Here is a 10,232-nt window from a genome sequence, read left to right on the forward strand (position 1 = left end):
CTATTATAAAAATGCATATAGTGACTTATGTACATTGGGAGCTGGAGGAAGGTGAGAAGTAACTGCTCATCCATAATGGCAGAAATAAAAAATATAAAATGTAAAAATCAAGAATTAGTAATGACAGAATATTGTTTGGAAGTATGGAGGCAATGATCAGGATTTAAATAAAAAAGCTAAGTGATTTGCCATACTTGCCTCTGGCTAGTAGGTCTATTTTTCTTTCTGTTGTGTCTGTTTGGACCATTTATGTATTTAAAATGTAAACATGTGTTTTGATGTCTTTTAAAGAGATGACGTCTTTCATCTTATGCATTCCTGTGCCATCATCTTAAATTCTTTCTGAGAACAATGTGGAATATAAGCATGCAAACAAATAAAACCAGGAATCTTCCCTGGAGAGAACAATTCGCCAGAGGATTGCTAAACTAGGAACACACTGTGGTTTATGTCACTTCAAATATGCAAGCATGCTGGCTGAGAGAGGAAATAAGCTGTTCATACCAGCCATGACCTTTCATTGGTGGCTTTATGTTTGAAGGATGAGAAGAAGAAAAAGTACAGAACATTTCTGGGATGAGAGCAGAGACAGATAAGACATATGAGTCTGCAGTGCCAGATAATATTCATGAAATAAGTACCTGTTGTCAGGAAAGAAGCTTTTCTTAGAGAGATTTGCCCTAGTGATTCATCTGGCAGAGATGAAAGACCTGTGTAAACTCTAAGAAGCAGAAACTATGAGAAGTGGTGAGAGATGATGGAGTCGGGTCCCACCAACCTCCATCTTGCTTTTGAGATGCTTTGAGTTCTGAGTTCCAAGGAGCAACAGGCAGAAAGTAGCCTAAGTCGCAGCTCAAAAACCTCATTTTACTAAGGCTTGGGGACATGTGATTTGCTAATGGCCACTTATATGGTCAATGGCAAAGCCTTGACCCCAAGTCTTGATGGTGAGCCTAGTGCTCCTTTCAATTTATTCTCTGGTATGTGATACAGTTGGATGAGCAGTTGACCCCAGTGGACTCTAAACTGTAAAGACAGAGACCGGGCTGGGTTTTTTTTTTTCATTGCTGTAGTTGCTTGACATGCAATAGGTCCTCAATAAAAATCTGGTGATGAACTATGTCGTGGAGAAGTTGATGAGCTTCTTGATGCTTTCACGTGGTGAAATGGAGCTAATAGATAGGAGGAGTAAAGTTGATTTGTCTCCTAAGATTCTCTTCTCCAGGAAGAGAGGTGAGGTCCTTGAAAATAAATGATTGACTATCTTTATCTCCTTATGAAGCCTTCCATGATCCTGTTACTCTCCCTCTCAAGCTTACTGCTCCTCAGCCAGACAGTTTTCCCTTATCTGGGATTAAGATCTTCTGGTCTTTCTGTCTTTGAATAGCTCAAATGCAGGCCATTTTTTTTTTAAACCACATTTATTTTAAGTTATTTTTTTTCTATCTACTAAGATTAGCTTTGGTTGTGTAAATATACAAACTGGATCTGTTTCCCACAAGTTGAGTTGATGGTATCCCACCAGAGGTATCTTTTGGAAAAAATCTTTATTTGGTTTAAACCAAGCCCTCTTCAGCTCGCTCTTTGCTGTGGACAGCTGAAGCTGAATCTGACCATGATTGCTCAGCTGTGACCATTCACTACAATCATCTGTTGTGGCTTGTAGAAGGGGCATGAGATCTGTGTGTTGGCATCAGAGTTTCCAGTGAGTCAGGCAAAGACACAACTAAATGCAATCTTTTTGATGACTTCCACCTATGTCTTAATTGTTATTGCTCCCTCTCGGGTATCCTGGGCAATTGGCAATGAGAATGAACATCAGGAGAGGGACAGGGAGGAGAGACAAGCAATTGGCTCCTTTTATAAATTATAGTTATTAACATATTAATTGTATAAATAAACAACTTTCCCTGATTTTGCATACAGGCATATATGGTTCCCTATAGCCATCAGATATCAAGAGTTAAAAGATTTTTGCTCAGTCTGGCCTCCAACAATCTCTTAGGTTCTGAGGGATCCACATGCATGTTTTTTTTTGGGGGGGGGGGGAAGAATTAGAAAAAGTTGTTGGTTGGCTGAAGTAGTAGTTGTGGTTTAGATGTGATTTTCCCCAAAAGCTCATGTGTGAGACAATGTAAGAAGGTTTGGAGAAGTGATTGGGTTATAGACTTAACCTAATTAGTAAATTAATCCCTGGTGGAATTAACTGAGTGTTAACTGGAGGCAGGTGGGGTGTGGCTGGAGGAAGTGGTTCATTGGGGGGCATGGCTTTGGGGTATATATTTTGTATCTGGAGAGTGGAGTCTCTCTGCTCTCTGATCATCATGTGAGCTGCTTCCCTCCGCCATACTCTCCCGCCATGATGTTGTTCTCCTTCACCTCAAGCTCTGAGAAATGGAGCTGCCCTTCTATGGACTAAGACCTCTGAAACCATGAGCCCTCAAATATAACTTTTCCTCTTCTACAATTGTTCCGGTGAGTTCTGTTTAATCATAGCAGCTAAAAAGCTGACTAAAGTAGTAGCTGTACCCTATCACTGAAAGAGCTTGGAAAAGCTAGGAAGAAATGGTTGGTTATTCCTCTGTCCTTATTAATTATTCCACTGCACTGAAGTGACCTTTCCAAGGAGCAGCTATAAAGATCGTTTTATCTTTAGTGCCAAAGGGTGGACCAGAGAAGATACTGCCAAGATGTGGAGCGGCTGCCGATGTTGGGCTAGTTTTTATGCAGGCAAATTGGCCAGAGGGACTTTTAAAAAGTTGGCATCAGGTCTTTTTCTTCTTCTTTTTTAAATTTTCTTTTTTTTTCTGACAATACTGAATGAAGCATGTTCAGCTTGTTTTCAATTCTACAACAAGTCCCCGTTCATTAGAAACCAAGGCAGCGGTCCCAGCTGTATTTCAATGACTTTGAAAGTGCAGCTCCCTACTTGGTTCAAGGTCGAGCAATTTTAGCATTTGGTGTCAGCGCTGCCAGCTCAGGTATCCTGGGAGTGATTCCATGTTTGCATATTCAGGAAAGAGAGCCAGATCTTTCTCACTCGAGCTGAGAGGGCTCAGGGCTTGTCATCTGTTCCTGGGATATGGAGTAATTAAAAATACAGGAGTTCCAATTTTCATCCCGTGTTGTAAGGCTGTTGAAGGGAGCTCTGTAGCCAGGCAGGTTGGGGCCTTGGATGGCCAACGGTGACAGTGATTGCTCCCCAGGAGCACACGTTTCTTAGAAAACAAACAGGAATCCATCTTTTCCTTGTGCCTCTGCTCAGATGCTCCTCCGGTGAAAAGAAACTATGGGAATTCTGATTTGAAAAAGAAAATAATTTCAGAAAGAAAATGGATCCTTGATTTAGAAGTAGATATGAATGTCATGTGTGTGTGTGTGTGTGGTGATGGTGTGGTGGATGTGAGAATATTGCCTCATAGAAGCCGTCATTTGTAGCCATCAGACAAAAGCTGTTTGTTCATGGTGCTCCTTTGTTCTACAGTTTGGCCCAGATGATAGGGACAATAGAAGAGCTTTGTTCATAGGATGTGGGACTGAGCTGCCTGGGTTCAAATCCAGCCTTGCTCTATACTGGCTGGGTGACTTTTTTGGGGGGAGGATACCACAGATGGAACTCAGGGGTGCTTGACCACTGAGCCACATCCCCAACCCTTTTTATTTTGAATCAGGGTCTCTTAAATTGCCAAATCTGGCCTTGAACTTGGGGTTCTCCTGCCTCAGCCTCCAAGTCACTGGGAAGGTAGGTGGGCACTACGGTGCCTGGCTGGCTGGGTGACCTTTGAAAACATACTTAACACTTTGAATCTGACTTTCTTCACTTGTAAAATGATACGTAACAGTATTACTGCAGAGGTATGTTGTGATGGGTAAACAGTGTTTACAGTAACTATTCACATTGCAAAAGTATAAACATCCCATAAACACATTTATACATTTTATGTTATATGTTATACAGCTTTATTATATTTAATGTAGTTAGTGGAAATTTTTATATTCCAAAATATAATATAAAACTGGTTTTGTGTGTGTGTATGTACACATATATAATATAGTTGAAATGAATGTAGGTTTTTATTAAGTGACATTTTGCAAGCTCTGGAAAAATCTCTCATTTAAAGGAAAGTTATGAAGTAACATTTTGGAAAAAAGGAATGATTTTTTTTCTCTTTATTATACTTTTAGAAAAATCATAGTTTATATTAGCTGAATTCAACCTGGGAACCTGATGCTTTGAGGAACTATAAAATGGACTAGTTCTCTCAGCACCAAATGCTCTTGGGGGCTCTTTATTTTTAATGTTTTAGTGGAGGGAGTAGAGAGGAAAGTTACTGAGTGGTCAGATACCTGAGGAGAGATGGGGAGAAAAGGAAGGTATGAGAATGGTGGGGTGAGGGGGCTGGTTGGTTCGTGGGCTGATGATAGACAAGGCCAAGGAAGGTAGCTATGAGGGACTGTGCCTGAGGAACCAGGGGGAGTTCATGGCCAGAAAAATGGGGCATGTGTGAGACATTCAGGGGACCCCAAAAATAACTGGAGGAGATTTTAAAGAACAGGTCTTTTAACAATAACTCTGAGAGCTAAGAGCATCATGATTTTAATAATTCATGTTATTATGGCTGGAACATTCACGAGGTTACCATAAATCTCGACTCTTAGATTTTGGTGTGGATGAAAGGAGATTGTACTTGTCTTCATTAATTTTAAATTGTCATCAGTTGAAAGATTCACCTTGTAAGAGTATCTTTTTTTTTTTGGAGGAAGTAAAAAGAAATCAAAACATTGATCGAGAAATATTCTTCAATAGCAGAAACATCAAGATATGAAAAAGTGGCATTTTAGCCCTGAGAAAATAAATATATTATGAGATCATGGGAAAATAATGCTTTTTCGAGTTGTAAATTATTAGACACCACAAGGTCTGTTTCTCTCCTTTCCAATTACCTGAAGGATCTTTGATGGCTAAGGTGAGCTTAAAGTTTTTGTTGCTTGAAGGACAAAGGTTAAGATTTTAAATTGGAACAAACCAGTGTGGTAATGACAATGATAATGTCCATCTAGAGTGATTGAAAAAAATTTTTTTTGTAGTTGTAGATAGACTGAATGCCTTTATTTAATTTGTTTATTTTTATGTGGTGCTGAGGATCGAACCTAGTGCCTCATGCATGCTAGGAAAGTGCTCTGCCACTGAGCTACAGCCCCAGCCCTGGAGTGATTATTATGTGTGAGACCTTGTGACCAAAGGTAAGCATACGCTCGTCCGTCCATCCTTCCTTCCTTCCTTCCTTCCTTCCTTCCTTCCTTCCTTCCTTCCTTCCTTCCTTCCTTCCTTTCTTGTAACTCCATTTTACAGATGAAGGAACTAAGTCTCAGGAAGTTTCAAGGAAGTTTCAATGATTTGGCAAAAAGATTAAAAAAAATTATCTTTATAGAGTCACTATGTGACTAACCTTCCAAAAGATGAAAATGAGATTTGAATATGTGACTCCCAAAGTCAAAGGTAGGGAATGATGGAATGGTTGAACCTCAAACCAGAGGTAGATAAAACAGGAAAGTCCTAGGAAGGGACAGGGCAGGTTGGACCTGGGGTTTTGGAGAGCACACTTCTTGTCCCAGTTACATAATAGCAGCAGAAACATACTTAAGGCCAAGAAGCTTCATGCATTGTCTCGTTTAATTCTTAACATCAGGGCTGGGGGTGCAGCTCAGTGGGAGAGTGCTTGCTTTTCATGTTCAAAGCCCTGGCTTCAATCCCATGCATACCTCCTTCTTCTTCCCCAAAGCCAATTCTTACAACAGTCCTGAGAACTTACTACTATTCCCATTATACAGTTAGGGAAACAGAGACCCCAGAAGGAATTATTCACTTGGTAAAGTTTAAACTCAGATGTGCCTGACTCCAAGTCCTGTGCTCATAATTGGTAAATTATTTGGTTGCAAACATGATCTGTGTTTTCCTGAAAAGTTAAGACACCTTTCTATATTCTTTCTCAAACTTGCATTTCTCCCTTAGCCCTTGCTCCCAGTCCCCTTGGTTTACGTGGTTGATTTTGTCAAGCTACAGCTTGGTTTCCGAGCTCTTGATGAAAGAACCACAGGGTGGCAGTATGACCTTGCGCAGTTCAAACACAGGGAAAAAGAAGGCATTCACCAGGCCAGACTGAGTTCTGACTGCAAGGGTGGCAGCCAGCCGGCCTTAGCAGCTCATCCTTCCCAGGTGTAACTGCACAGAATTCATCCCCTGCAACTCACCTGAGGGCAAAGGACCCCAGAGACCTCAGTTGAATGACTGTGATGCTCCTTTACCGCAGGAGGGCTCTCCTCTAAGATCCCAGATAAACCAGGAGGCGTGAGGCTATACATGTGAAAATATTTTGTACCCTGACTCCTTCCTCCCTATTTATGTTTTAGGCTTTATGAAACCTGTGGGTGAAGAGCACAGAAGTGGTGGAAAGAACAAGTAGAGAAAGGGGAAAGGAAGTAGGTGGAACTTTGGGATTTGGTGGCTATGGCTCCGTGGTAGAGCCCTCACCTAGCATGTATGAGGCCCTGGGTTCAATCCCAAGCACTGCATCAGATCAATAACTAGAATTTAAAAAGAGAGAGAGAGAGAGTGGGGCTTTCGAGTCACACAGCATGAGCTCAGCTAGCTACTTGTGCCATTAGTTGCCACACCAATGTCCCTGGATTATTTCCTTAGGCGTGAAATGGGTAAGACAGGGTCTGCCTTGCGGGTGGTTGGGAATATTAAATAAGGCAAAGACAGGATGTATCTTTAGGCCCTTCATCATGGAAATGATCTGTTTCTCAGATGTTTGCTTCCTTTGCCTGGAGAGGTGTGGCGATGGTGAGAAATGTTTGACCGAGATTCCTATCAAAGGAGAGAGCAGGACAGCACACACTGGGGTGGAGCCCAAGACATATGGACCAGGAGAATTCTTGTTGATTTAATAACATCAAAATGTTTATGGGGGCTGACAGAACAAAGGGAGTTTTGTCTGTAGCTCTCTGCGTCATTTTGTAGTTTGTTAGGCTATGATGGTGACCAGATAATCGTGATTTTCCAGAAGAGTGGCAAGAAGTACACAAATAGGCTTGATTTTTAAAGGTTCTTAAAGACCAGGATCTCTCCCAGGTCATGTCTTACTTGCTCTTGTGTTGTCTGAACATGACCAGGATTAGAAGTCTATGTGGGTTTTTTTTTTTTTTGAAACCTCACTCTAATTAATTATTGGCTTTATGATTTAGGCTGCTGATCCGTAACCCGAAGTTTGAAAAGTGGGGAAAATTGTAGTAGCTCCTATTTCACAGGCAGATAAAAGGTCACACAGAATAATGTATTTAAAATGCTCAGCTTACATCATGCCCTTAGGAAATGTGGGTCAGGCCGGGTGAGAGGCTCAGGAGGCTGAGGCAGGAGGACTGCGAGTTCAAAGCCAGCCTCCGCAGATTAGTGAGGCGCTTAGCAACTCAGCAAAACTGTGTTTCTAAATAAAACATAACAAAGGGCTGGGGATGTGGTTAAGCACCCCTGGGTTCAATCTTCGGTGCCAAAAAAAAAAAAAAAAAAAATTCAGGTCAGTGTTAAAAACTTTGCTCAGTTGCAATAACAATGCTGCTTTTCATGGGCTGGGGATTCAGTTACAGCTGGGAATCAGGTAGCATCTGGAATGCTCGAGGAACAGTGGAGAGATGGGACAAAAAGCCAGCCTCTGCCTGTAGCTGTCCTCTCTGGATCAAGGTGTCAACAGCAACCACCTCGACTTCCTTTGCCCTGACTTGGCATTCCTGGGGACCAGCTGGGCACTTCCAGATGCTTTGAATTAGAGATTTCATCAGGGCACTGGGGTCAGAGGCATCTGGTTTGCAGAACAGATTCCTCCACCAGTCGTGGCACTTCTTGACCATCATGTCAACCCTCTTACTTCCAATTTCTCACCTTTAATAGTGAGCTACTTTTTAAGAGTAATACCATTGAGCTCTCCTCCAACATCCTTGTGGAGTGGAGAATGACTACAGAAACGCCTTTAGATCCTCTAAAGATCAGTGGTTTACAAACTGTGCCTCACTCCCAGTGTTCCCATCAGCATCCCCTGGGAGCCTGTGAGAAGTGCAAATCTCAGCCCCCCACCCCCCATAATTTCTGAACCTGAGACTCTGAAGTGGTCGTGCCTGGCAATCTGTATTAGAACAAGCTTGCTCAAGATGGAAAATTCCTCCTTCTGACCTCAAGAGCAGGCCACGTCTGTACCATGGGGATGCTTTGGCACTTGTTCCCAAGAACAAATCCACTGAGATCAGATTCAGGATGTTATTCTGATGGCCTTATCTATATTTTGTTATATTATCTCTGCATTTTGCCGGAAGAGAAACCAACAGGATTGGGAATGCTTTTTAAAGCCAAATCCAGCTCTTACTCTGCCTGCATAAATGTTTAACTGTTTCCCTCTATTACTCATTATTGCAAACCATGAGGCACAAATGTTAACTCTCTTAAAATCTGAACACATGCCACTTAAACCCCCCCCCCAAATGATTCTTTTCTTGTGTGTGTTTGTGCATTTTCATCAAGAAAAAAGCAGTTTATCTTCATTGTCTTTAATCCTGAGTTTGGAAATTTTGCATGAGTCTTTGAGCACATGACAGTAGTTATGGCTTCTTGGAAGAGCACTAACGGACAAAACTAGTATATTAAATTTACAAATTACTGTCAAATGTGTTTTCTTAATTCTTACCGTTGCTGTGTGTATTATCCTTTTTTTTTTTTCTTTAAATGGGAAAACTGAGGATCAGAAGTTTATATCTTTATCTTTGGGCACCAAAGTTTTTTTTTTTTTTTTTTTTCTGCAGAGGATAGTCTTTTCAGATTTTTAAACAGGACTATAAGAATAACAAGAGCAACGAGTGTGTAGTAGCTGTTTCCTATATGCCAGACACTGTCATAGGTGCATTCTGTGTCCTCTTTGATCCACAAAACAAGTGACGTAGTAAATATTGCTATTCCCATTGTACAAAAGGGAAGATAATCTACAGAGAATAAACCACTTACCTGTGTCATATACAACATAGAGGGTGATGAGCTGGGGTTCAGATGCCGATTGGTGTATTTTTTAAAAACAATATTTTAAATGACTTGTAAACATTATATATATATATAATGTTTACAATGATACTAGTAAACTTGTATATATTACATGATGTTTTGATATATGAATACCTTGTGGAATGTCTAAATCAATCTATTGAACATATTCTTTGCATCACATACTTATCAATTTTCTGTGGTGAGAACACTTAAAATCTACCCTGTTGACAAGTTTCAGGCATACAATATTTTGTTATAATCATAGTCATTGTGATATACAATAGATGTTTTGAATTTATTCCTCTTAACTGAACTTCTATGTCTTTTGGCCAACTTCTCCCCAATCTCCCGACCCCTGGCCTCTGGCAAACTCCATGTTACTCAGTTTCTGTGAATTCTATTTCCTTATTGTCCACATAGAATGAGATCATGTGGTATTTGTCTCTTTGTGCCTGGCTTATTTGTGCCTGGTTTATCCATGGTTGTAAATAACAGGATTTTTCTTTTTTGAGGTCAAATAATGTTCCATTATGTATATGCACCACATTTTCTTCATCCATTCATCAACTTAGGTTGTTTCTATCTCTTGGCTATTGAGAATAGTGCTGCAATGAATGTAGGTCTGCAGAAGACTCTTCAGCATACTGATTTCATTTCCTTTAGATAAATATACCCTATAGTGGGATTGCTGGATCATATACTAATCCTATTTCTAGTTTTTTTGAGGAACTTCTGTATTGTATTTCATAATGCACATATTGATTGACATTCCCACCAACAGTGTGCAAGTTATCTACATCCTTGCCAATCCTTATTAACCTTTGTCTTTTTAGTAGTAGCCCTTCAGTTATATCAAGTGTGAGGTCATATTTCATTGTCTTAATTTGCATTTTTCTGTTGATTAGTGATGTTGAATTTTTTTTTCATTTACCTGTGGGCCATTTGTATGTCTCTTGAGAACTGTCTATTTAGTTTCTTTGCCCATTTTAAAATCAGGTTATTTTGTTTTTATGCTATTGAGTTGTCTGAGTTCTGGATATGAACCCTTTTCCAGGTATATTATCTGCAAATATAAACTCCCATTCTGTGAGCTGCATTTTTCTTTTTATTCTGCTGCTCATTGTTTCCTTTGCTGTGAGAAAGCTTT

This window comes from Urocitellus parryii, chromosome 5 (genome assembly GCF_045843805.1).
Source record: "Urocitellus parryii isolate mUroPar1 chromosome 5, mUroPar1.hap1, whole genome shotgun sequence".
Classification (NCBI taxonomy): domain Eukaryota; kingdom Metazoa; phylum Chordata; class Mammalia; order Rodentia; family Sciuridae; genus Urocitellus; species Urocitellus parryii.